Source organism: Mus musculus, chromosome 16 (assembly GCF_000001635.26).
Source record: "Mus musculus strain C57BL/6J chromosome 16, GRCm38.p6 C57BL/6J".
In the NCBI taxonomy this organism is placed as follows: domain Eukaryota; kingdom Metazoa; phylum Chordata; class Mammalia; order Rodentia; family Muridae; genus Mus; species Mus musculus.
Genome location: NC_000082.6, coordinates 8,338,906 through 8,365,464, shown reverse-complemented (window position 1 = coordinate 8,365,464; position 26,559 = coordinate 8,338,906). Strand labels below are relative to the sequence as shown.

The 26,559-nt window shown below is 46.4% G+C and overlaps 1 long non-coding RNA gene across 4 annotated transcripts; it reads left to right on the top strand.

Annotated features, from left to right (window-relative positions):
- Positions 1–452: 452 nt before the first annotated feature.
- Gm29936 lies at positions 453–26,559 on the top strand. Of its 4 annotated transcripts, none has more exons than XR_875877.1 (5): positions 3,118–3,839; positions 8,694–8,880; positions 10,732–10,820; positions 22,838–22,950; positions 23,705–26,559. It is a non-coding gene; the product is annotated as a predicted gene, 29936 (long non-coding RNA). The 4 variants fall into 4 exon arrangements; XR_384640.2 differs by lacking the exon at positions 23,705–26,559 and adding an exon at positions 5,488–5,755 and having other exon boundaries at positions 22,838–23,698; XR_875878.1 differs by lacking the exons at positions 3,118–3,839; positions 23,705–26,559 and adding an exon at positions 453–629 and having other exon boundaries at positions 22,838–23,698.

The window sequence follows — 26,559 nt, the reverse complement described above, 5'->3', positions numbered from 1 at the left end:
GAGTCCCTAACAATGACTCTGAAGTGGCTATTGTTTTCTGGGACCTGACACTTTGTTGAATATGTTTTTGATGAATGAGCTTCATTAATTATTTTTAGATGATATTTTACCTATTCTTTGAAAATGTCATACATCTGGCAAGGTATTTTGTACATGTGCACATATCACTACCTCCTCTACCATCCCTATACTCCCATACTCTGTCTCCCCACATCATGCTCTCTTTTAAAAATTATCATTAATAACCCTGAGTCAGTTGGTCTCCCTATAGACACATGGGTGTGGGGTCATAGACAACCTATCAATAGCCACATCCCCTGGCAGCTGACAATCGGCAATAGCTCCTTGGTAGGGTGGGGCTCATCAGGGGGTGAGGCCTCAGCAGCAGTGTGGGTGTGGCCTTGGTCCTCCCTATCCATGATGAAACTTTCAAGGCTTGACCTTATGCAAGGTGGCCACAGCTGTTAGCCATGTCACACCCCATGGTTAGCTTTCACAACTATCTTTCCCATTTTCAGGCTCTGATGTTGAACATTTTACCTGGATGAATCACTTGAAGGTTACTCAATACAGATTATGCACCCAAGGCTCTGTGAGGAACCACGGCCTGCCTAAGCTTCCTTGCCCAGGTACTGTGTGTATGTGTGTGTGAGAGAATATGTGTGTGCATATCTGTTACTCTGTTTGTATTTGTGTGTGTGTCTTCTACCACCCACCAGCTCTCCAGTGGTGTACTGACAAATGCTCAATGCCAGATTTCTCTAGTTTAAATAGTGCATGTGTTTATTTTTTCTATTTCAGATGAGTAAAGATGATGAACTTCATTATATTTGTACAACACACAGATTGTCCTGCACTCTTACTTCCTACCATCCTCCCATTCCGCTCCCCTTGCCTGAAACCTATGCCTGCCTCTGCTTCCGTTAGTCGCCCTGTTCTTCCTCTGAACTCTTGGGCTTTTATCACACACACACACACACACACACACACACACACACGCGCGCGCACACGCGCACACACACACACACACACACACATATACACATACATTCAAACACACACAAATACACACAAACAGGCATACATACATAAACACACACACAGGTTCTTCACACAAGAAAAAACATGTTACTTGTTTTTTGGAGTTTGGCTTACTTCATGTAAGATGAAGAACTCCATTTCAGTACATTTTTCTACAAATGGCAGTTTCATTCTTTTTATTGTTTAATCAAATGTTATTTGTATTTAAAGTAGTGGGTTTCATTAGAGAGTTTGCATATATATATTATATATAATATATATGCATATATATTATATATATGCACAGATGTATATAAAACCCCCAAATCCTTTTGCACTCATGTCATGCTCTAACATATTTTAAAAAGCATGCACCTTTAATTATGTATATGAATGTTTTCTCTGCATGTATAGACCCTGTACCATGTGCTTGCCATGCCTAGAGAAATCAGAAGAGGGCATCTGATCTCTTGTAGAGTTACAGGTGATTGTGAGCTACCCATCTGGGTGCTAAGGATTGAACCTGCGTCCTCTGGAAGAAAATCCAATGCTCTTCACTGAGGAACCATCTCTCTAGCTCCCATCATGCATCTTTTGATGGACATCTAGGCTAGCAGCCCAGTTTCAAGCAAGCACTGCACAATGCTCTGATTGTAGCATTTGCCCATGACTATGGTATAAATAATTTGCTGTAGCTGATTTCACTGACATGAAGTGATAGAGCAGGGAAGGTGTATGTGGGTGGGCTCTGATGCTGGTGTAGTGCTACCCCTAGGCTTTTTGGCTACCCAACCGCCATCCCCTTTTGCTCCCCATTTTCCAATTTACTCCTCGTGTCAGCTCAGACTGCTTCTCTCTGTAACCTCACTTTGCTCTCTGACTCCTGAACATTACTACATTGGCTCTGTCTTCTGATTCCCACCACAATTCATACTCAAATCCTTAGTCAACACCTCACCTCTTCTCCAGATCAGCAATGAAACCATCCTCCTACTGAAACATGGCTAGATTCCTACAGAAGCCACTTCAGAAACACCAGCCACAGGGCTGGAGAATGGACACATTTGCTCTCTGCTGTTTAGGGTATTTTCAACACCTGAGGGCTCTGGTTAACACTGCAAAGCCATTCAGACACGCCTACACCTGAGCACACACAGAGGGACTCAGAGAAAACAAAGGGCTCTTCAGTGAGAGAGACGCAGTTTGGAGGAGATGGTTGCCTCCTGGATGGAAAGGGAGTCAATGAGGAGAGGCTGTTTATCATGGGAAAGCGAGGGAGGGTTGAGACACCCTACACAGTCCCTGAAGCACAATTAGGCCATATTGAAAACATTCTAATCTTTGTCTTGGCAGGGCCTCTGAGACTGCTCCTGGGAGAGGGTGGCAGAGCTAAATTTATAGAGAGAAAATGAACCAGTGGGAAAGACAAAAACCTGAATCTTCAGGGAGCCATGAGGTAGTTAGAAGGCAGAAGTGGTTAGGTGTGGGCGGAGCCTGCAGATGATGGAGAAGGATGGAGGGGACTCTTGGGAGGAGGTAACCCATTAAAGAGGAAACAGAGTGGATGCGGGGGTGACGGTTAATCTTCTGTCTCCTCTGTGGAATGCTAGGCAGGATGTTGTGGGTGGAGAGAGACATGCCCAAAGTTGACTGAGTAGCCTGCTGTAGCCTGACCACTCTACTCATAAAGCATCGCGGCTTTGACAGTGGACACTTGTTACTGGGCCTCTGCGGTGGTTAGGAGTCAAAGCTAGGTCTTTCTGATCCATTTCACCATTGATGCTCCATACAGGAGGCTGCACTTGTCTATGTCTTTCTATTACTTCAGTGTTGGGCTCTTTTATCTCTACTGGGGCTTCCTGATGTTTAAGGTACCATGTCTTGAGTTCTCACTGATTTGGAACATGGATAAATTCTTTATACTCAGTACTTCCTCCAGGATTCATAACAGGGCAGTGTATGCATTTGTGTATATGTGTGTACTGTGTGTGTTGTACATCTGTGTGCTTTGTGTTATATGCATTTGTGTTTGTGCATATATATGTGTGTGTGTGTGTTTGTGCTCTATGTTGTACATCTCTGTGTGCTGTACTGTGTTGTATTTGCATGTGTGTGTGTGTGTGTGTTGTGTTGTATGTATGTGTTACTTCTACCACTAATTTTTCAAAGGAGGATGATGTTATCCTCAGATTGTTTAAGGAAACAATGTGAACCCCGATTCCAGTCCCAGTCAATCGCTAGTGGACAGCCAGGCTGTGTTCTCAGTAGCCATGATAGTTTGCCTTTTCCTCTTGTGATGTGCTCAGGACCAACACATCTCAAGATCTTGCCTAGGCAAGAGCACTCATGACAGCGATCCCAATGGAGCTTTGACTGACAGCTCAGAAAGCTCCCTTGCTCCCTCTTGGGCACTGATCTGGGGAAGATGCCCTCACTTTTCCCTTAAGAAAAACCATCACAAGCGTTCAGAGAAGACAAGGGTTACTCTCCTGATCTAACACTAAAGGTGACTGTTTAGTGTCATAAGCAGAAGCAAACCTGTGAGGGCTAGGAGATGGCTCTGTTGGTAAGAAGCATGAGGACCTGGGTGTGATGCCTGGAACACACATGCAAAGTGAGGCATTGTGGGGGAGAGGGGGTGAGGGGAAGAGGGAGAGAGAGACTCTGTTACTTCAAGTTTTCACACAGCACAAGCACTCTCCTCTTCTATGGGTGAGTCCGTGTTGATGGGATGATGCTCCATTGCTGTACCACGTCTTATCTCTAACCTCGTCTAAAGCTACGTTTATGTCCTACGTGTTTATGTCCCTCAGCATTGGGTAAGTTGCTTTTTACTATCAGACCTTGATTTTTTTTTTTGTTTTTTGTTTTTTGTTTTTTTTTTTTTTTTGTTTTTTTACATGTGAAATGGTCAGGTCAGGCTGAAGAAAAATTCTCATTTTCTGGGTTACTATGGACTTTGAATGAGAAAAGAAGAGAGGAGGAAGTGCAGAACACATGGTGGGGAGATGGCATTGTACAAGCACACCATGGTGGTTAGGTTAAGTACACTGTGTTCAATAGAGTAGGAGAAGGAAGCCCTGCTCCCCGAGACCTGCTCTGCCAGCCCCAACCCTTCTCCCCCTCCCAGCCCTGCCCCCTCAGCCCTGCCCTGCCATTTGTTCACTGGCATCCTCAGGGGGTGTTTGAGTTCTTCTGAGCCTCGGTTTGTCTATTTCTAAATGAAGACACTAAGAAGACTGGCTTTGTGTGTAGACGTGATGATGGGATGGGAGAGTGGATGGAAGATGCTCCCACGATGTGTGGTGCATGGCGAACATCTCAAAAACAGTTGCTACTATATCTCTGAAGCAGGACCTTGAGAGTCACCCATCAGATGGCTTCGCAGAATTGGGGGCGGGGGGGGGCAAGAGGGAGGTCAGGGGTGAGTAGTGAGGTTGGAAGATGGAGCAGGTAACTCGTGTGTGGCTGCAGGAACCCAGGAGAGGTCTGGGGTATTGAGTAGGTCTGAAAATGTGAGACCTCAGGAATGATCCAAGAGAGTGATGCCAGAGGCGAGGGCTCACTGCAGCAGAGGTTTGCGGAGCCAGCACTGCACACGCTGCCTACCAGTGCTCTGCCCTAGCCCTCCTAGAAGTTCCTTTTGATTTTAAAATAAAAGCCCAAACTACTATCATGGGCTCTACCTACCCTGTAGTGCAAAAATATCAGAAACAAAATCATCACGGACAACAAAATGGAAACGAAAGTAAAACAAACAATAAGTAGCAGGAAAAACAGACAAAGTGAGTGTGGAACTGAGAAACCACATTTACTGGGCTTTTACTGAGCATCTGTCACATTTCAGGGACCTTATGAGATATTAATTTAATGTTTTAAACTATTTTTCAGTTGCTTGTGTATGGCATGAATGTATGTATTTGTGTTGTTTCATTTGTGTATGGATGCACACATGTGTGTGTGCAAATGTTGGGGATTGTTCAAGGTTGATGTTGGGATTTGTTCTTGATCACTTTTTTACCTTATTAATTGAGGCAGGGGTTTTCAGTCAAACCCAGAGCTTGGCAGTGTGGCTAATGTGGTCTCCAGCTTGTTTTGGTGATTCCTCCAGTCTCTGTTCTCTGAAGCTAGAATCACATACAGACCGAGACGCATGACCGATGTGTACTTGGGTTTCTGGGGATCTGAACTCTGGTCCTTATGCTTGGGTAGCATTAACCACTGTCCTGAGGCTACTTTGTATACAAGGCTTCTCTGAGTCTTGAGCAGAACCCTCAAGAAAGCATTGGTAACTCCATCTTACCAGTGAGAAATGGAATGCTACAGAGGCAAATTGGGTTATTCAAGTCAAGCTTAAACTCTCTTTCCGTGCACCTCTAAGGAGGGCTTTTGTCTAAAGCACCTAGACAGGATATCTGTTGTAGCTTCCAGACAAGTGCGGGAATCTCCTTCTCCCCCTATCTCCAGGACACCCATGCAGTCCCACAGCCCCGGCAGAGTCTGTTTCTGATGACCGCCACATCCCCTGCCTGGCTCATTCCAGCTCTCTGCATGCTACAGCCTGCAAAATGCCAGCAGACCTAGCTAATGTTCCTGAACAGCCCCTTCTGAGAGATTCGGACAACAGCTTAGTTATCTCCGACCAATAGCAGGCCAGCTCCCTGCTTGGCTCCTCATCTAGATGCATTTCAGTTTTCCAGGAGTGTCAACTAGGCCTCCGAGAGCTGCTGTGAAGGTAATTAGGAAATTTGGCCAGGGAGACCCTGCTCTCCCACTCCGTGGAGAAAGAGGGGTGATGCAGGGCTTATGGGTGCCTCTCTCCACCCCCAGCAGCTGCCCGCACTGTGCAGCTGGGAGAAAAATCTCAGCCCCAGGTGAGAGGGGAGGGGACAGGAATGGAAGGGAAGGCACCTGCATGGAACTCGGGATAGTTATTTCATATCTGTCTTTAAAAGAAGCCAGAGGCTGGTGAGATTGCCCTCTCTCCTTCCCTCCACTCACAGTCCTTTCCTGCTTACCTCTTCCAATTCCAAACTCTTGCCCACAATTGGTGAACACAGATCTTAAGATGACATTATGGCTCCTCTATCCATCAAACCCAGAGCCCATCTTTGAGTCCTCACTTTTCTTGATCTTCCCTCGAGTCCTGCCCACTGGCAGGTTCTGTGGCTTCAGCTTCCGCCACATGCACCGGATCATGATGTCCTTCCAGGTCTGATGATATAGCCCACAGCTAGACCACGATGGCGCTTTTGCAGTTCTGGAGCATACGCTAAAAGTGCAGACTGAGTTCCCGTTACAGCTGCATCTGTGGACATTGTCCTCTGGACATGACACGGCCATCACCACCTTCCATCGGCTACTGTGATCAATCTCACAGGGTCCTCTTAAGACTGAACCTGTCAATGTTTCCTCATAGGAGAGGGGGATGGGAAGGTCATTAGAGCATCACCTGAGAGGAGCCTCCCACCCCCATCCTGATGCATGCAGTCCTCTTTCAGATGCACATGGTACTAGGGTATAAAGGTGGTGGTGAGGGTACCTCATCTTTGGAGTTTTGGGGAGGTTGTCATTCATGTTAGCTTGGGACTTTCTTGTGATGTAGCTGCTCTGAGGCCACTCATGCTCCTGTACCTGATTGGCTCTTGTTCTTGGAAGTGAGCTGTGCTGTTTAGTGTTTTTTTTTTTTTTTTTTTTTTTGTCAATTTGAATCAACTAGAGTCACCGGGGAGGAATGCACCTCAACTGAGGAACTGCCTCCTTCAGACTAGCATGTGGGGCATTATTTTGATTCGTGATTGGTGTGTGAGGGCTTAGCCCATTACAGACAGCGCCATCCCTGGGGCACGTTGGCATGGGCTATATGAGAAAGGTAGATGAACAAGCCAGAGCAAACCAGTAAGCAGCATTAGCTCCTGGCTTCTGCTTCAGTTTCTACCTCCAGGTTCCAGTCTTGAATTCCCGCTTTAGCTTCTCTCAGTGATGAACTATAAACTGTAAGGTGAGGTTACACCATTTCTTCTCCCAGTTTATTTTCGGTCATGGTATTTATAACAGCTACAGAGAAATCCTATAAAGTATTCACCTATCAACATAGACATGGCTGGAACAGTTCCTTGGGTCTGTTGTTGTTGCCTTTCTGGGGTGAATAAGACATCTAATCTTGTATCCTCAAGGAAAACCAGGCAGCACCATTTTAACCAACAATGTGTTTCTCACCTTTGCTTTTAAAGTAAAAGCTATGGAGCATGCTCAGTAGCCTATCTGTGACATGCCTGCCCCTCTGAGACTTTTTCCTCACTGGTCCTCAGCAGTTACTCCATTGCAACCATTCTGGCCTTCATTATGTTTTTGAGATGTCATGTGTTGTACCTATGTATCCTGTTTGCTATTTGTTGTTGGCTCTTTCCTGAGCCACTGAATGGCAAAGGTTGCCTCCATGTCTGACATCATCTTTCCAGGAAGGTCTTTTCTGAACACCTCTTCTATATCTAAGTGACAACCTCTCACGTCCAGTAGAAGATGCCCCCTCAACCCCTTATTTCTTTCTAGGCATTTAACTTGGCATGTATTCCTTTATTGCTTGATACTTTATGGGTGTCTTCTAACACTAGAAGAGGAGCCATGCAAGCCTAGAGACTTTTCTTGTCTGCGCACAGTGGGGTTCCCATTATCAGGACAGGGACAAAGAAGCTACTTGTTAAGTGTACAAACAGATGCTGGGTGTGAAGTTGAGCAATTTACATGTCATTTCTTGTTGCTCCTCTCCATATCTACTGTTAGACGTTGTTTTCACCCTCAGTACCAATGGCACGGTCTCTACATGGCAATGGTCAGACAATGTAGGACAGCACCACTCTGCTTCTCATTGCCAGGACTTCTGCTCTTGCTTATGGCTCAGGATCAACCAAAGAATCTCGGTGTGCATTTGCCATGCATCAGGCAGGATGCTCATTGAGAGAGGGAGCCTCTTCCAGCATCTGTTGCTAAACCCCCATCAGGGCACAACTAACATTTTCTTGGTCTTCTGCCTTAGCTGTCTCCCATTCCTCTGCATCTTGATTAGATTCAAGCATTATGACTGATCCCATCATGATAAGAAACCTTGAACAAATGGCTTTTATTCATTCATATTTGGGTGGTCTTTGTGTATTTACCCTAAGTGGTGGTTTGATTGGGAATGGCCCACACATATTTGAATGCTTGGTGGAACTGTTTGGGAACGATTAGGAGGTGTGGCCTTGCTGGAGGAGATGTGTCACTGGGGTTGAGGTTTGAGAGAGCTTCCGATCACAGTTAGCTCTCTTCCTCATCCTTGTGGACCAGGATGTGAGCTCTCAGGCACTGCTCCAGTGCTGTGCCTGCCTGCCTACTGCCATGTTCTCCACCATGAAGGGGATGGATGCTAAGCCTCTGAAATTGTAAACCTCCAATAAACTCTTTTAGAAGTTTTAGTGGTTGTGGTGTCTAATGACATCAATAGAAAAGTACCCATGACATCCCAAATGGAGGCAGCTTTGGGCAATTGATACTATCTCAAGTTCCTACAATTAAGGAAGAGAAGAAACAGGCTTGGGTTTTGGTTGCATATTTGATTTTATGGGAAAGAAGCTACTGTTCTTTTACCACGCCATGCTTTATTTCAAGAGGTTTCTCCTTTTCTCTGCTCCCAGCCAAGGAACTAATGGTATGGCCACTGGAAGGAGGGAACGTGGAAGAGGGAAGGATGCGCAGTGGAGAAGAATAGCGAAGAGAGGAAAAGAGGAAAAGAAGCAAAGAGCCCAGGCCCATGGCAGGGAGATCAACACAGACGACTCAGTTACGAACGCGAGCTAAACACGGAGCATCAGTCATCTGCCTGTATGTTGTTATTTGTCTAAAGATAAGTACGACTATGGAGAGATTTGAATGAGAGGGGTAATTAGTATTCCCATCCATCTCAATGAGAGATAATAATAATAATATTAATTAATAGCCATGCCTGGGTGCAGTGGAAAAATTTAAACTCTACATGCAGGAGACCTTGAGAGGCCACATTTCTTCCTGAGGGCTTTTCTGACAGGTGCCCATCTGTTATGTTAGGTTCTCTGCCTCGTCTGTGATCTGTAGCCAGTCCTCACTTCCTCATCCTGTCATGGCAGATGTGGGGATCTATCAGGGACAGGTTTGGAGTCTCAGGAAACTGTGGGTCAGGGCTAGGGATGGGGATGAGGCGTGATATTATCAATTCATAATCCCCTAGAGTAGCGGTGTTACCAAGCTGGGATTGAGGGGTAGGGGCTCTCTGGAAAGTACTGGGATTCTCATGGGGGTTCTTCAGCACTAGCCCCCCTTTGCCGATGACAACACAGGGTTTTCTCTGGGGCTTTATTTCTTGCCTCGCCACTGCAACAAAATACCGACAAAATAAGCTCAAGGAAGGGAGGGTTTATGTTGGCTCACAGTCTAAGGGTGTCGTCGATTACGGCGGGAAGGCAGAGCAGCGGGAACTTGAGGCAGCTGCTCGCATCACAGCCACAGTTAGGAAGCAGAGAGCAATGAGTGTTGGTGGCTGGTTCACTCTCCGCTCTTTATTCAACTCAGAACCCCAACAGGTAGAGCAGACGTCCAAGGTGGGTCTGATTGCAGTTAACCCAGTCTAAAAGCTTCATAAACATGCCCAGAGGTTTGTCTCCATGGTGATCTAGGCTCTTTCCAGTTTACTGTTAATATCAGCAACCAAAAGGAACTACCTGCAGCTGGCTCTCAGTCTACGGTTGGCTTAGTGCTGGCCCAGCCCCCTCGTCTCATCCCCAGGGATAACACATGGGCTAGACTAGTTACGTCAGAATACTTTCCTTTCTTGATCACTCTGGCCCAGGGATGGCCAAGAGGAAGGGTTGAGTTGCTCAGCTAAGAATTTGGAGCAGGTAGACAATGAGAAGCCATAAAAGACCATGGATAATTAGTACACTGTAGGAAGTTTCTGTCTCTTGCTTCTCACCAGACATGTCCTCTATCAAGTACTGCTGGAGCAGCCTCTAAGATGGCTGGCATTGCTGCTCTAACTGGTAGATCATTCTACCTTGTCCTCAGCCAGATTCCCAGGGTTCATCTGCACGATATATGAAAAAAACAAAACAAAACAAAACAAAACCAAAAAACCAAACCAACCTCAGCTGATACTACTTAAATGAGTAGATGGGCGTCTGGGCGGCCCTCTCTGCAGCTTGCCAGTAGATTTGGTAGTTCTCAGTCTGTGGCTGCTGTTCATTGAGAGCGCTGGCGCCTGTTCCAGGTTTATAACCTCAGTGGTTAAAATAGCCCAGGTGTAGACAATTAAGTAGAAAGTGGCAACATCTGCGAAAATTTCATAATTATGCTATTTATAGGAAAACAAGCTACACAATGACAATATTTAACAGTAATTGCTTGGGACTAAGTACAGAGTAGATTGGATGTGAAGTAAAAGATTGCAGTGTAATCTAAAGGAAGTTTATACCTGGCTGCACACTGTAGCACTCTTTTTAAAGCCAAAGCTTTATTTCCCTCAACCTCAGGTGGAGGTCCTCATAGACTAGTGTTTAAAATTTACCTCAACAGGGTAGGTTCCACAATGGCATTTCTGATCTATATTGGACAAGTAGTCTACATTTCTGAGTGATTTCAGAACTCATATTTTAAAAGTAAGTTTTTACATTATTTATTTATGTGTCTCTGTATGTACTGAAGCATGTCACTATGTGTGGAGGCCAGAGGATACCTTGCAGGAGTTCTTCCTTCCAACACATGGGATCCATGGACCAAACTCAGGTTGTCAGGTGGGTGATAAGTGCCTTTGCCCATGAGCCAGCTCAGTGTCCCAAGAACCTACATTTTAAAACAAATGCTCAGGTGAGCTTATACCCGTTGATGCTTGGGGTCAGGTATTCTGGGCGCTTTGGCATGATGAGGAAATGTTTCTATGGATTGTGTGTGCTGGGCTCAGTATGACTCTGCAAATATCAAGATGAAGTGGCAGAAAGACAGACACACTGTGACATAGAGCAAGGGGAACGGAGATGAAGCCATTGTGCTAAGCCAAGGACACCGAGGAAGTGAGAGACAGCCCACTCCAGTGGGATCCAGTTAGAATTACAGAAGAAAGGTTGTTCGCAGTGAGATCTGCAGGATGTCAATGTAAGTCCCGGACTGCAAGGATGGAGAAGAACCAAGTGTTTCTAGGACCTGGGGGAAAAAGGCATGCAATTATCACAATCTGTATCCAGAGGGGAAAGAGCTTGGGTGAGGGGAGAACATGAAAGACAGTGGGGCCAAGCTGGACAGGAACAATGCAGAACCTGAAATACACCTTAGAGACAGTTTGTTTTACACGAGCTATTTTAAAAGTATATTTTATTTTTGAAAATTTCATACACACATGCATAAATGCATACATACAATTTATACTTTGACCACATACACCTCCTTCCTCCCTCCAACTCTCCACAGCTCCCACGTCTCCCTATCAACTTCCTGTCTCCTCTACCATTTGAAATTCTCTCCCTAGTCCCATTAGTGTCGTCCATCTGCACATGATTATGGGGCCAACCACAGGGGATTAGACAACCGTAGCCACACTCCCAAAGAAAAGTGACTGTCTTTCCTTCAGTAGCTGTAATAGTGCCTTGATAGGGGTGGAGCCCCTCAGCCAGGGGTGGAGCCCCTCAGCCAGGGGTGGAGAACCTCAGCCAGGGGTGGAGCACCTCAGCCAGGGGTGGAGTACCTCAGCCAGGGGTGGAGCATCTCAGCCAGGGCTGGAGCACCTCAGCCAGGGGTGGAGCACCTCAGCCAGGGGTGGAGCACCTCAGCCAGGGGTGGAGCACCTCAGCCAGGGGTGGAGCACCTCAGCCAGGGGTGGAGCATCTCAGCCAGGGGTGGAGCATCTCAGCCAGGGGTGGAGCATCTCAGCCAGGGGTGGGGACTCATGAGCCACTTTTCCACTCATGCTGGACTTTCAGCTATCTTGATCTTGTGTGGGGCAGTGGGTGCTGGGGAGATAAAGGGGGTGGGGGAAAACCCACATCCTGCCAGAGTTCTGGTGCTCTGGGCAGGCGGACGCGGATGGACTGCCGCACACTTTCCACGGGGCTGGGTGGGTGTCTGACTGTGTGCAGTACATGGACCCCAACTTGGCGGGTGGTGGACAAGGGGCAGTCCTAGGAATTAGGTTGTCAGCCTCCGTCATCCCATACACTGCTGATCTGAGAACAGAATGGGGGCCCGGGGATGGCTCAATCAGTTCTGGGGTCAAAAGGAGGAGTGAGCAGGAGGTTAGATGCAGCTCGTTTGGAGAAAGCCTATCTCATCTTCAAGCACAGTGGGCCTTGATGAGCAGAGACAGTCTATGGTTTTAGAGTTTTATTGTAGAAAGGCAGGGGGAGGAGAGAAGGTAGAAAGAGAGAGGCCGGCTATGGTCATGTGGAGAGAGGTGGGGAAGGAAGAGAGAGAAGGAGCGCTAGAGAGGAGAGTAAGAAAGGTGGGAGCTTAAAGAGAGTGAGGAGGGGTCCCTTTTATAGAGGGCTGGGCTATCTTGCTGTTGCCAGGTAACTGTGGGTAGGAGCATACCTGGCTATAGTCAGATAACTGTGGGGGTGGGGTCTAGCCAGACTGTTAGAAGCTCGGGCATTGTCTGCTTGACCTATAGTCACAGAATTCTGGAGTTGGGAGCTCTGTAGTGTCAGGCACTTGACTCTGGGAACGTGGCTTGCTTTTCCGTCCCTTGTAGAGTTCTCTACTGGGTTTCTGGAGCAAGCCCCATTCAACCAAAATAGGCTTCCTATGTCGGCCCCACAATCTTGTACAAGTCTGTTTTCTCTTTTGTTTTTTTGAGATAGGATTTCTTCGTGTAACCCTTGGCTGTCATGGAACTTGCTCTGTAGACCAGGCTGACCTTGAGCTCACAGAGCTCCACCTGCCTTTGCCTCCCAACTGCTGGGATTAAAGATGTGAGCCATCATCACCCTCACTCACATGGCTGATCTTGTACAAGTTTTCTGCATGTAACCCCAGCTGCTATTAGATCACGTGTGTGACTGCTCTGTCATAGGACCCCTCCTGTCCTCTGGCTCTATTATTCCTTAGGCACAATTCAGTGTTTTTTTTTTTTTCCCCCAAGACAGGGTTTCTCTGTGTAGCACTGGCTGTCCTGGAACTCACTCTGTAGACCAGGCTGGCCTCGAACTCAGAAATCCGCCTGCCTCTGCCTCCCGAGTGCTGGGATTAAAGGCATGTGCCACCACGCCCGGCCAATTCAGTGGTTTTAAAAGACACTAATACCATTGAGAAGCCAGTGCCATCACCATCCAATCCCAGAACTTTCACTTAGAAATTCTCTATTTTCTCAGCATCTAGACTCTGAAAGCATGTATTTTTCTGTCTGCATGGAGACCTTATTTAAGTGAATTATACTATTTGTCATTTGTGTGCAGTTTCTTTTACTTTGCATTTAACTTTCCTCCATGCTACAGCAGATGCCAGAATTTCTTCCCTTTTAAAGGTTAAACAATAGTATTGTATGTACCTGTTACTCAGGTTTATTCTTCACATAGTGATGGGTGTTTGGTTTTTTGATATATTTCAATGAGAGACTATTATGAAGAGATCTGTATTTAGACTAGAGAGAGGCACTGCAGGCTTTTCTTTGTGTCTTGATGAGGATTCTGGAACATGAATAGTCAGGAGGAGTAACACAACCATTGTGGAATGAGCACATGTATGGCCATTACATTGAAGAGTGGGGTAAAGAGTTCTGTGATTGATTGGCTTTGTCTGCTGTGCTCATGGAATGCTGTCTGGAACTGGGAGAGTTTCACAGTCTGATGAACAAGGAGCTGGCATCCTTGGCAGGGTCTGAAGGGTCATTTCCAGCTTCAGACGCTGCCTCCGCTTTAAGAGGTTTGTGTTGTTGAGCCTCTGCCCACGGCTGTATCTCAAACAGAAAGATCAATAGTGTTTTGCTTGGTTTTCTCTGCTCTCTGCTCAGTCATCGGCACTGAGGACAGGCTCTGGAGTTCCCGATACAGGAGTCCACATGAATTCTTATTCCAGAAGAGAAGCAACTGTCTGTTAACTGAAAACTTGTATCCACAGTTTCTTAGGGAACTGAGCACTTTTGGCAAGCTGGAGTCTGCATTTGTGCCTATGACCCTGGGCGCGAGGCTTATGCTCCTTCACGCAGTCTGTGGGATCGGGTTCCTGTGTTTTGCCTGATTTACTCTTTTCCTGTTCCTCAAGCAGCTGTCCTTGTTTCTCCTGTTCCCCAGGAACACAGTCCTCTCCTGTTCTCTATGGTCTTGCTGGGGAGGAATTCCAATCAAGGTGCTTTGGCTAGCTTCACCTTCCAGCTTCACCCACAGGGTGAAGGTAGGCTTATTAGAGTTTCCCAAGCCCCAGAGAGTGACTTAGGGAGAGCCAAGTCCCTGACCACTGAGACTCTATACCCCTCCCCCATTTTAATCTTCATTTCTATGGCTGTGAAAAGGCAACAAACCAAGGCAGTTATAAAAGAGAAAGTATTTAATTGGAAGCTTTCTTATAGCTTCCGAGGGTGCATCCATGACCGTCATGCTGATGACCACCATGCTGGGGAGTGTGGCAGCAGACAGGCAGGCGTGGTGCTGGAGCAATAAGTAGCTGAGAGCTTACAACCACAAGAGCTGAGATCCAAAAACAGGAGTCAGAGTCAGGAGTCAGAGAGGGCTAGCTGGGACTGGTGTGGGTTTTTGAAACCAAGGAAGTCTGCCCGCAGTGACACACTTCCTCCAACAAGGCCACACCTTCTAATCTTTCCCCAGACAGTTCTACCAACTAAGGACTGTGAATTCAAGTATGAGACCCTACATGGGGCCCATTCTCATTCAAACCACTACTCTAACCTGACACAAGCTGGGCCTGTTGTAGAGAAGGCCAGCAAGCACCCTTTGGCATGGCCCCAGTGCTGACAGACACAGAGAATTCTTTCTTTGTTTCTTTTTCCTCCCTTCCTCCCTGCCTCTCTTCTCTTTCCTTCCTTTCTTGTCAATGGCTATTGAAGCTTCTGAATTGCCATCGACTACACACCAATGAGTAGATGGGCTGAGCTCCAGTAAAACTTTATTTACAGAGCAGGCAGTGGACCAGAGTCAGCTTGTCAGTCCTTGGTTGTGTTGAAACCGTTGGGATATAGTACTGTAGGACCCAGCTTCTGAAGAGAGCCAACATGTGTATAGCTAACATGATGTTCTAGACGAGGAAGCAAATGAGGAAACCTGTTGTCAGGGAGTGTTACAAGCCAACCTGGGCCTGTTGGCTATAAACAGACTGATTCAGGAAGCAGATAAAAGTTGTAGAAGAAGCTGTGATAATGGATACAGGATCCTCAGTGTGACACCACTGCAGGCATGGGCATACCAGCCATGTCAATCAATGACTGGTGTTTAAGGTAACTTAAGATAGGGTTTTGTTGTCAAAGAGTCTTAACTGCTATGGACTCTTTGCAGTGCCCTGGTTTTAGAGTCCTAAAATTGCAAAATGTGTGTGGCTGGGAAGGCCTTTTGATATCGAGGAGGCAGGGAGAAAGAAGGAATATTTCAAAGTCATAGCTAGTATTTCTCTATGAAGTCTGATCTCAGAAGTAGGAAGGAGGTTCACCCATAACTCATGCAAGGCTCCTATCCTCTTTTACCCATTTTGTGAGCACAAATGCTTGGCAGACTTCATCCTCTGAGTTGAATGAAGAGTGAAACAGACATACACTGTTTTACACAGGACATGTCTCTTGTATGTATTGGACTCATCTCATCCAATGTCCCAATCCATCCTTACACCAGCCTGAGAGACAGGCTGTCTATCTACCATGGAAGAAACCAGAAGTGGGGCTCAGAGGGTTTATTGATTTGTCCCAAAGTTAGCCAGAGAACAAATGAAGAGCTAGCTGTGACCCCAGCTAGGGAAGGTTCCAGAATGGAGTCTCTCCTCTTGCTTTTTCTGGCAATACTCCAATGCCTGCCCGGAAAAGAAGCCATGAGAGGGGTGTTCATCAAAGAGCAGGCACTTCTATAAGCCTGCATACTGCATAGATGAGGAAGCAAATGAGGAAAAGCTGGGGTACCGGTCACCAGGTACACCAGGAGTGTTACAAGCCAATCTGGGCCTGTTGGCTGTAAACAGACTCCAGCAATTCTTTCAAGTAAATTGGTTGTTGCTATAGCTGAAGAATTCTCTCTGCAAAATGCTAACAATGCAGTGGTGGTTAAATTTTATATGTGCAGGATTATGACTTGGAACATAAAACGGAAGAAAAAAATGTGCAACTGCCAAGAGCTGGGCACATAATTATTTCTTTTCTCTCTTTCCCTCTCCAAACCCTCGTCTAAGCTCTGGAATGTCAGAGTTTCCTCATGGAGAAAGTTAACAGGGAAAAGTGCCGACCGTGAATGGGGACACTGCGCAGTTCTTTCTCCTCTTTTGAGAAAAATCAGACTGTCCTGGGGAGAACTGCAGCCTGTTTAAAAGCCTTGGCTGTTCCCACCCAATGCTCTTGTGCTTTGGACACTAAGGGGAGGCTGGGCTTCCTGTCTGTGCTAGCTGACTGGGAGGGACACTGGTGCTAGCTGACTGGGACACTGTAGGGGTGTGGGCAGAGTTTGGCACTTGAGTTCAGAGCCGGGACTGATGGAGGAATGAAGGGAGGGAGAATGGAACATAGCCCCCTCCTCTGCCTCTGTCTTTCCTACTCTCCTCTCCTTCATCCCGCAGAGAAATGAGAGGAGCATCAAAGAGAAATACAGGCTGAAGTGACAGAGGAGGAGAGTAGGTAAGGGAGGAAACAAACCAAGGGAAAAATAAGATCCAAGCCAGAGCCCTGAAGACAGTTAAGGGCACAGAGAAGAAAACAAAAAGTAGATGTAAACACACAGAAACAAGTCACACACCATGTGCACACACAATACACACAATGTATATACACAAACACAAACAACTCACAAACAACAGGCACACAAATCATACAGGCACCTAATATATACACAAATAATACCCCCCCCCCCCCACATCCCGTGATGGTTAGCCTTTGTTAACTTGACACAAACTGGAGTTATCTGAGAAGAAGAAATGCCAGTTGACAGACCATCTCCCTTAGATTGCCTCTAGGCATTTCCACAGAGCATTTTCTTGTTTAATGCTTGATATGAGAGGACCCAGCTCACTGTGGGTAGTGCCACCAGTGGGCAGGTGCTCCTGGGTTGTGTAAGAAAGCAAACTGAACAAGCCAGGAAAAGCAAGACAGTAAGCAGCATCCCTCCATGGCCTCTGCTTCAATTCCTGTCTCCAGGTTTCTGTTTTCAGTTCATTCCCTGACTTCCCTCAGCTAGGGACTGTACGCTGTAAGTGAAATAGACCCTTTCTTCTCCAAGTTGGTTTTGGTCACTATTTTATCATAGAAACAGAAAGCAAACTAGAACACATATAAACAACAACATCAGCAACAACAACAACACACACATACAAATAACACACATAAACATACATAGGCACAGACACATGCACACACATACAAATAACACATGCATAAACATACATAGGCACAGACACATGCACACACATACAAATAACACATGCATAAACACACACATAACACACAGAGAAGAAAGTGTGTCTCACTGAGAGTAAGATAAGAGACAGAGACACAGGGGGACAGATACAGAGACAGAGGCAGGAGACAGAGACACAGGAAACCAGTAGAGAAACAGAGATAGGGAGACAAAGAAAGTCAGAGAGGCAAATAAAGAGATAGGCAGAGACAGAGCATGTGGAAGGATAGAGCTAGAGACAGACAAGAGACACAGAGACAGAGGGATGGGGGAGATGACCTGGAGAGAGAGAAAGAAGAGAGAAAAGGGGGGGTGAATGCAGGAGAGGCAGAGAGAGGCATAGAAGGAATCAGAAGGGGGCCTTCCCCAGTGACAGCCCTGACCTGACAGTGAAAGACTGTCAGTTTGCAGTTTGGAGCCTTTAAAACTCACATGTCCAGAACATAGGCTGCATCAGAAGACCCTTGAGCCACCCACAGCCACCAAACTATCTGTCCTGAGATGTCAGGATGTCTTCATTGGAGTCTCTCTCAGCTTTGGAGCAAGGATCTAAATCCAATGCTCTGGCTGGTGACCCAGCTAGCCTTGGCTAGAAAGCCCATAATCCCACCAAGGTCCTCAAATGAGTCTGTGCTAATCTACCCATGGTACTGCTGCACCGGACTGCACAACAACACTCAGAGTGGTGGCCCTGATAGGACAGCAAAGTCTTCTTGGAAGCAACATCCTGGCGATCCAGGACCTGTGTCAGCACCATGACCACACAGTAGCACAGGAAGACATCTTGGGTGTAATCAAGAGTGTCATTCCCTAGGAGAGACTGTGGTGATTGTATGTATGCAAGAAGGTCTCATGGTCTGCTTATGAGGGAGGGAGGGGCAGTCTTGGAGATTCTCCAGCTTTTCTTCTCAGACATTGCTGTGCAGACCTCTAATTTCATTGAAGGAGGACGAGAGCTTGAGGCCAGCCTGGTCTCAAGCACATTTGAGTGTCGACAGTATTTTAGCAGACATCCACACAAACATCATTTTCTTGGGGGAGCAGTGGTAAGAGGCAAGTTTTTGAGTTCACTTGTCAAATCTTTTCCCTGACCTTAGAAAAAGGAGGCCATAGGTACCTTGTATATTAGTGAAGATTTCATGAGCACATCTCTTATCCCCTTGGAGGCTGAGGCAAGAGGTTTACAAGTTGGAGACTAGCCTGGGCTACCTTTTGAGATGCTATTCCAAATCAACAGTAACAACACACACATACACAGAATGGAGAATTCTGCCAAAGCGTCTATAATAGGCAGTATAATAATCATCCAAATGAATGTCCACATCCTGATTCCAGGAACCCATGACTATGTTAGGTTCTCACAGAGGGGAATAAAGGCAGCGGGTGGAACTGCTGACCTCTGAAGTGAGGAGGTCATCCTGGCGCGTCGAGGTAGGTGTATTATAATCACTGGCTTTCCTCACAGTAGGAAAGGGAGGCAGAGGAAGAGCAGAACACAGAGCTGATAGAATGAGAGTAACTTGGCTTGAAGGAAGGCAATGTGAGCCAAAGACTGCTGGTGACCACCAGAAGCTGAAGAGGACAATGAAGTGAATTTTTCCCTGGAGCCAATTCCAGACTCCAGGGCTGTAGATTCATATGTATGGTTCTAAGCCTGTAGGTTTATAGTAATCGCTTATATCCATGGTAGGAAAGGAATATACCCCCTATATAAAAGTTCCCTCCTCCCTTCAGCCTCCAGCAGAGAGGAATCTATTTTGGATGATGGTTTTATGGAAGCCAGAGGGTGGGAAGCTGATGGAGGGCACTCCAGCTACCAGGGGTTGCTCACATTTGTTGCCAAAAGACTCACACTTGACCCTTACATGCAAACCACGCTAGCATCCCACATTAGTTGTTACTGAAGTCCCTTCTTCCCTCCCCAAAGAAGTTACTAGAAAATACGCCAGAATAGGTGGCTTATTTGCAATCCCAGCCACAGGCAAGGCTCTCACAGGGGCACAGGGACTCTTCTCAGGCCACATCCACTGCAGGGCCTGGGACAGGAAGAGTTCTGGGTTGCTTTGTGAGTGAAGAATTCTTGCATCCAAGGTCACCCTGGCCAAGTCCCCATTTTCAGGAGCAATCTCAAATGCCTTGTCTTATCAGGAACCCAGCAGGGGAATGAGCAATGATGATATTGGTTTTGCTCTTCACTTCGGCTTCACAAACCCTGCTTTATCTCACCTTGCCCTTCTCTCTCCTTGTCTTTCTGCCTTCCCCTCATTTCTGTATATCCAGACTCTCTTGCTCTCAAAATTAAAAGGGACTAGCAAATGCCCAGGCAGCCTTGACACGATCGCTCGGCATCAAACGCTCTGGCCTGTCTGGGGCTGCTTCTGCCAGGGGCAATCAGCCCTGGAAGTTGGGAACAGTTGTATAACAGGGAAGTTTCAGCCCTTGGCATTTGTGGACTGGAGCACTACCAGTGAGAATAACACCAGGCAGCGTGGAGCATCTTCAGATACAGCGGAAAAAGAAAACACAATAAAGATGTTTCCATTCGTGGAAATAAAAAGGGATCAGCTCAGGGCTTGTGCAGTGGCTGAGAGAATCCAGTGGGCAGATTTTGTCTAGGAGTAAGGGAGAGACAGATGAAGAAGGTGGCTTCAGAGCTGGGTCCCAAGCTTTGACACTCTAAATCTTCCCACACCTGGGAATGGGGATGCCTGGTTTCCACACCATTCTCTGCAAAGGATCACAAAAGTTTACAACATAGAGCTGTTTTCATTCTACAATGCTAAGGTGTGTGACCTTTGAGAAATCACTTTACTATTTCTGTGCCTCAGTTTCCTTAACTGTGAAATGGGCATATCCGTGGTACCACCTCCATAGTTCTATGGATTTGGGAACTCACTGAAATGAGTCATGTAGGTGCCTGTCTGCAGCGCTTGCTCAGTAACTTAGCTATTGAGATGAGGCCGTGAGGCTATCCTTCAGCCCCTACCTGCTTATGATAGGACTTCATCTTTTTTTTAAATATATTTTTTATTAGGTATTTTCTTCATTTACATTTCAAATGCTATCCCAAAAGTCCCCCATGCCCTCCCCCCCAACTCCCCTACCCACCCACTCCCACTTCTTGACCCTGTCGTTCTCCTGTATTGAGGCATATAAAGTTTGCAAGGGGCCTCTCCTCCCAATGATGGCCGACTAGGCCATCTTCTGCTACATATGCAGCTAGAGACACGAGCTCCGGGGGTACTGGTTAGTTCATATTGTTGTTCCACCTATAGGGTTGCAGACCCCTTCAGCTCCTTGGATACTTTCTCTAGCTCCTCCATTGGGGCCCCTGTGTTCCATCCAATAGCTGACTGTGAGCATCCACTTCTGTGTTTGCCAGGCACTGGCATCGCCTCACAAGAGACAGCTATATCAGGCCCTTTCAAGCAAAATCTTGCTGGCATATGCGATGGTGTCTGCATTTGGAGGCTGATTATGGGATGGATTCCCGGGTGTGGCAGTCTCTAGATGGTCCATCCTTTCGTCTCAGCTCCAAACTTTGTCTCTGTAACTCCTTCCATGGGTGTTTTGTTCCCAGTTCTAAGAAGGGGCAAAGTATTCACACTTTGGTCTTCCTTATTCTTGAGTTTCATGTGTTTTGCAACTTGTAACTTGGGTATTCTAAGTTTCTGGGTTAATATCCACTTATCAGTGAGTACATATCATGTGAGTTCTTTTGTGATTAGGTTACCTCACTAAGGATGATACCCTCCAGGTCCATCCATTTGCCTAGGAATTTCATAAATTCATTCTTTATAATAGCAGAGTAGTACTCCATTGTGTAAATGTACCACATTTTCTGTGTCCATTCCTCTGTTGAGGAGCATCTGGGTTCTTTCCAGCTTCTGGCTATTATAAATAAGGCTGCTATGAACATAGTGGAGCATGTGTCCTTCTTACTGGTTGGAACATCTTCTGGATATATGCCCAGAAGAGGTATTGTGGGATCCTCTGGTAGTACTATGTCCAATTTTCTGAGGAACCGCCAGACTGATTTCCAGAGTGGTTGTACAAGCCTGCAATCCCACCAACAATGGAGGAGTGTTCCTCTTTCTCCACATCCTCACCAGCATCTGCTGTCACCAGAATTTTTGATCTTAGCCATTCTGACTGGTGTGAGGTGGAATCTCAGGGTTGTTTTGATTTGCATTTCCCTGATGATTAAGGATGCTGAACATTTTTTCCAGGTGATTCTCAGCCATTTGGTATTCCTCAGGTGAGAATTCTTTGTTTAGCTCTGAGCCCCATTTTTTAATGGGGTTATTTGATTTTCTGGAGGATAGGACTTCATCTTGATTAAACTCATGGGAGGTGAAAGCTGGAGTGATTTATAGGCTTGGGCAATGCAACCGATAGACAGAATGGGAGTCTTGTCAGAGACAGGAATCTTTGTCTCCTCCCATGCCTCAGTTTTCTAGGCCTGCCACCCCCACTCATCACTTTTGTGTTTTTCTGAGGATGGCTTTTACCCCCCCATGGCCATTGATAGATAAAGTTGTATTTTTTTTCTAGATCTAGGAGGACAGAACCTTATTTCTAGCTTTAAGCAGAAAAATCCTGGAGAAAAATTGTGATTGGCTTGGCTTCCAACTACTGCTGCCCTTGAACCAATCTTATGTCAGAGTGGTGAGGTCCTTTAAGTGGCTTAGCTTCAGTCACATGACTGATATTCTGTGCTGGGCTCAGTTTTACTTTTAGGGTATTAGAGGTCCTATGGTTGGTGTGGGGGCAATCAAATGACCAATGTCCTGCAATGATTGCAAGTCCTGTGCTTAGCTTTGCCTCAACCACTCCATTGCTGGAGGGTCTACAATAGGATCATCTTTAATCTTGAAGCCAAAAGGATTTGGTAGATGCTTGGCATGAAAGGAATATTTTATCAAAGAGGGTAGGCAGGAAGAATAGACCTCTGAAAGCGGTTAAAAACAAGGAGTACAGCATATTTTCTGACACACAACAGATCCTCAGCAAATAGATCTTAATCCAATAGTCTTAACTTTAATGAGTGGCTCAGTTTCAGCCATACACTGAGGTCTGGCAGTTGGCTCACATTCTATTCCTACGTTATCCCTACAGGGTTCTCAATGGGGGAAGTAAACACAGGATGGCATAGGTTAGCATCCCGGGGGGGGGGGGGATAGGGACCTGGTAGGTGTCTTAGACAGTCCTTTGTCTTTGTCTTTCAGGGCCAGAGGAGCAGAAGATTACCATGTCAACATCTCCAGGCTTCCAGAGGCGTCCACTTGAGCCCTGCCTCCCTCCAGGACCTGTCACTTGACAGGGACGCTCCTGCTACTTAGTAATTAGGCCGTGATTGTTGTTTATTTGTGTGCTGTACTGTAACTCCCTCTGCCCGAGGCTGGAACTGGAGCTCAGAAAACACAATTTCCTCCGAACTAATTTAGTTTTAAGAGGAAAATGAAAGTTTAAAGTAGTTTAATGTTTTGGTGAAGCCATAATGGCTGGGGAAGATTGGGTGATGTGAACCAATAAAGCACCCTAATTCTGATAATAATTCAAGCCTTAACTCTTCCCCTGCATCAATCCCATGCCAGAGCTGACATATGGCCCAGGACAGCATCAGCGAGAGTCAACAATTGGGCAATCATTCTTTTCAATTTATTTTAATTCATTACAAAAAAAGTTATACAGTCCCGCCTTTGACTTGAGCAGAGTAGTTGGGACAAGACTGTTACTATCAGCAACTCCACCCTCTAGTTTTACCCCTGATTCATGTTTTCATTTCCAAGGTTCCCTCAGACCTCAGGATAACAGCCATACCTTTGGGGGGCCGGGAGTTAGAGTCTTAGCTTAGCAGGTGAAAGCTTAGATTAGCCTCGGCTTCTCAGTCACAAAATGGAGGCAATGAGCAGAATGTTGCAGAATCACTCAGAAAGTTAGGTGGTACAGCTCTGTGGGGTACCTGGAAGATGAGACCAAAGGGTGTGTGTGTGTGTGTGTGTGTGTGTGTGTGTGTAGTGAGTGATTTCAAGGAATATGGCATCTCTTCATTGGCTGCATTTGACTACCTACTGTGCAATGTGTTGTTGCAGGATCTGAAGATCCACTGGAATGTGGTAAAGGCTCAGGGTATTCCTCCTGTTGTCAGGAGACAATCAAGCAGAGAGATCTTCGTCTTTTCGTTCCCTACCACAGGAATGGCCTCATAATGTGGTTGGCAAGGGATCCAACATGGGAAGCACTCGGAAGACTCCTCGGCACAGAATGAGCATGCAGCCTAATATTTGCTGGCTTTTAAGACAAACAGGTCCAATGGAAATACTCCACATGTACAAGGCTAATCTCCCAAGAGTCTCTGCTTCGTGGGCTGCTGGGATTAGCTTCAGAATGCTCTTTTATTCATGTCTGAGTTGCAGATTTGAAGGCCTGGGAATCCATGTGTCTGGAGTTTCATGACTCTGAAAATGGCCCTAGCTTCATCTCATAACAGAGAAGTGTGGAGCTTGCCGATGGCATGTATGCTTTGCTCAGACACTGGAGTGAATCTTGACTGTTATTTCTTAGTCATGTGACTTTCATCATGTTACATGAACCATGTAGATGCTCAGTTGATTTCATCCGTGCAATGGGCATAATGGGTTTAGATCAAGAGTTAGACATTATCTCTTGAGCAGCTACTCTTCCTAGGCTGTCCTTTGTACTTTACGATTAATTGTGTACAGCCTGAAGGGATCATAGTTACAAATACAATTTGGACCCAGTTCTTTTCTGCAGTTTGAGAGAGGGCCTTAAAAGTGTTATGCAGCTAAGGATAACCTTAAGCTTCTGATTCTCCTTCGTTCACTCCACAAGTACTAGAATGAAAGGGATCGTCTTGGTTCATGTGGGCCCAGGGGATCCAACTCAGGGCTTCCTGCATGCTAGGCAAGCACGCTCCCCAATGAGCTACATTTCTACACTGCTGCTTTTGAGTAAAAGCCCTTCATTGTCTGCCTCTTGCTCAACTCTCCAACAAGACCAGCTTTTGATTTTGCAGCTCTTCTCCCTTCCTGCCGTGTGCTAGTTCTATGGAGCTTCCATCTGTCCCCAAAGCTTCCAGGCTCATTCCTACTTCACAGTGATGCTTCCGCAATGAGTCTTTGCCTCTTACATCTTTGCCGGATTGGCTTCCTATGAGCCATTTTCTCCCCAGTAACACCTTCGCACCTCAAACATCACCTTTTGCCTGTCCAGCTAAAGTTGTCCCTTTCTACCTGTTCCCTCCATCCCCTCCCTCTTCTGATTATTCAGTTTTATTTTCTTATGGTGATTGCTGTTAACAGATACATCTGCCTGTGGGATTTCTGGGTCCCCAGCTATTAGCTGTTTTGCATAAGGAGGGAAGTCTTACTTCTTTATCTTTAATGCATAGTGTGTCTGGCAAGTAACTGATGCTTAACGAAAATTTCTGAAATATATAAGCCAAGAAGTGGTACTTTCAAAGTGATGGGTAGAAAAAAACAAGAACACTGTGTCCCCTGCTTCTGGTTCTGTGGGTCAACTCTCCGTTCCCTGCTCCTTCTCCTTCCTCCCATTCCCTCTCTCCTCCACCCCACATCTGCAGTTCTGTATGCATGTCTGTCTGCATGGGTGTGGCCATCAGTGGCTATCCCTCAAGTGCCATTCTCCTTGTTTTGTGGGACAAGTACTGTCTTTGGCCTGGAATGCACCATGTAGGCGAGGCTGGCTAACCAGACAGTCTCAGGGATCTGCCTGCCTCTGCCTGTCTAACCTGGATTACAACCGTGTCACCCACACCTTGTTTCGTATTTTTAGGGTGACTTCTGAGATGAAACTTAGGTCCTCCTGCTTGCAGGACAAGCATTTACCCACTGAGCTATCAATCTGGTCCCTGTCTGGTTTATTTCTACTTACATTAAGAGATAAGACATTCTTTTTTTTTTTTTAAGGAGTCACCTAGGTATTCTATCTATGACTTTTCCACGCTTCTTGGTGGCTTACACCACTTGACTCCTGAAGTTCCAGGTGTTTTTGTATTTGTCCTTTATCTCACAGGGGGGCAGCTGTGAGCAAATAAGAGCTGCCTTCCATGCTGCCAGGCTTGAAGGCGTCTCCCAAGTTGGGACTGAGTTTTGAATTGTTTGGGTTCTTCTGCATGGTGACGCTCCTTTTGTCCAGAGCTAACTGAGCTAGGGCTCCTCCATTGAACAAAGGTGCCCTTAGGCAGTAGGGCAGTTAGTGAGTGACCTCTGTAAACAGGGCTTTCTTAGGAGAAAGGAAAAGTCTAGGGGTCCTGGTCGGGTTCATTTTGTCTGCAGGTATAGGACTAAAAGGCAGGAACAATCTCAAGCATAACAGGCAGCAGCAGCAGGGACAAACACGGCAGAAAGGCGCAGAGAAAACCAGCCAGTGTAGAGAGGCTTGCTTCTATTATGGGCGAGGAAAGGCATACTCCCAGCCACCCTCAGCACCCCTCACAATCCTTAAATAAGGTTGGTCATTTTGAATAAAGACAGGTTGGCCTTGAACCTCTGTCCAGTCCACCGGTCCATCAGCAGGAAGGCTTTCCTGGTGTGAGAAAAGCCCTCTCAGCTTTTGTTCTAATTGGTCAGGCTCTTGTCTTGGGTCAGGAGGGTGAGGAAGAAGCCGGCCATCTTGGAAGTTCACCACTTTATTACCCAGTCATGGCCCCTCTCCCTATTAGTGTGTGCACCAGGAGTCTGTCCAGCTCTTCACCTCTGAGGAGCACACATGCAAACAAGTGCTCAACTTCACCTTTGAGTGGCCACTCTGGGGTGGCCAGCTTGAGTTTCATGTTTGCAGTTCTTTGCATTTTGTCTCCCTCATAAATCTTGAACATTTGAACACTTGGTCCTCTGTTGGAGGCTATTTTGGGGGAGGATTAGAAGGTGTGGCCTTCTGGAGGAGGAGTGTCACTAGGGTGGGC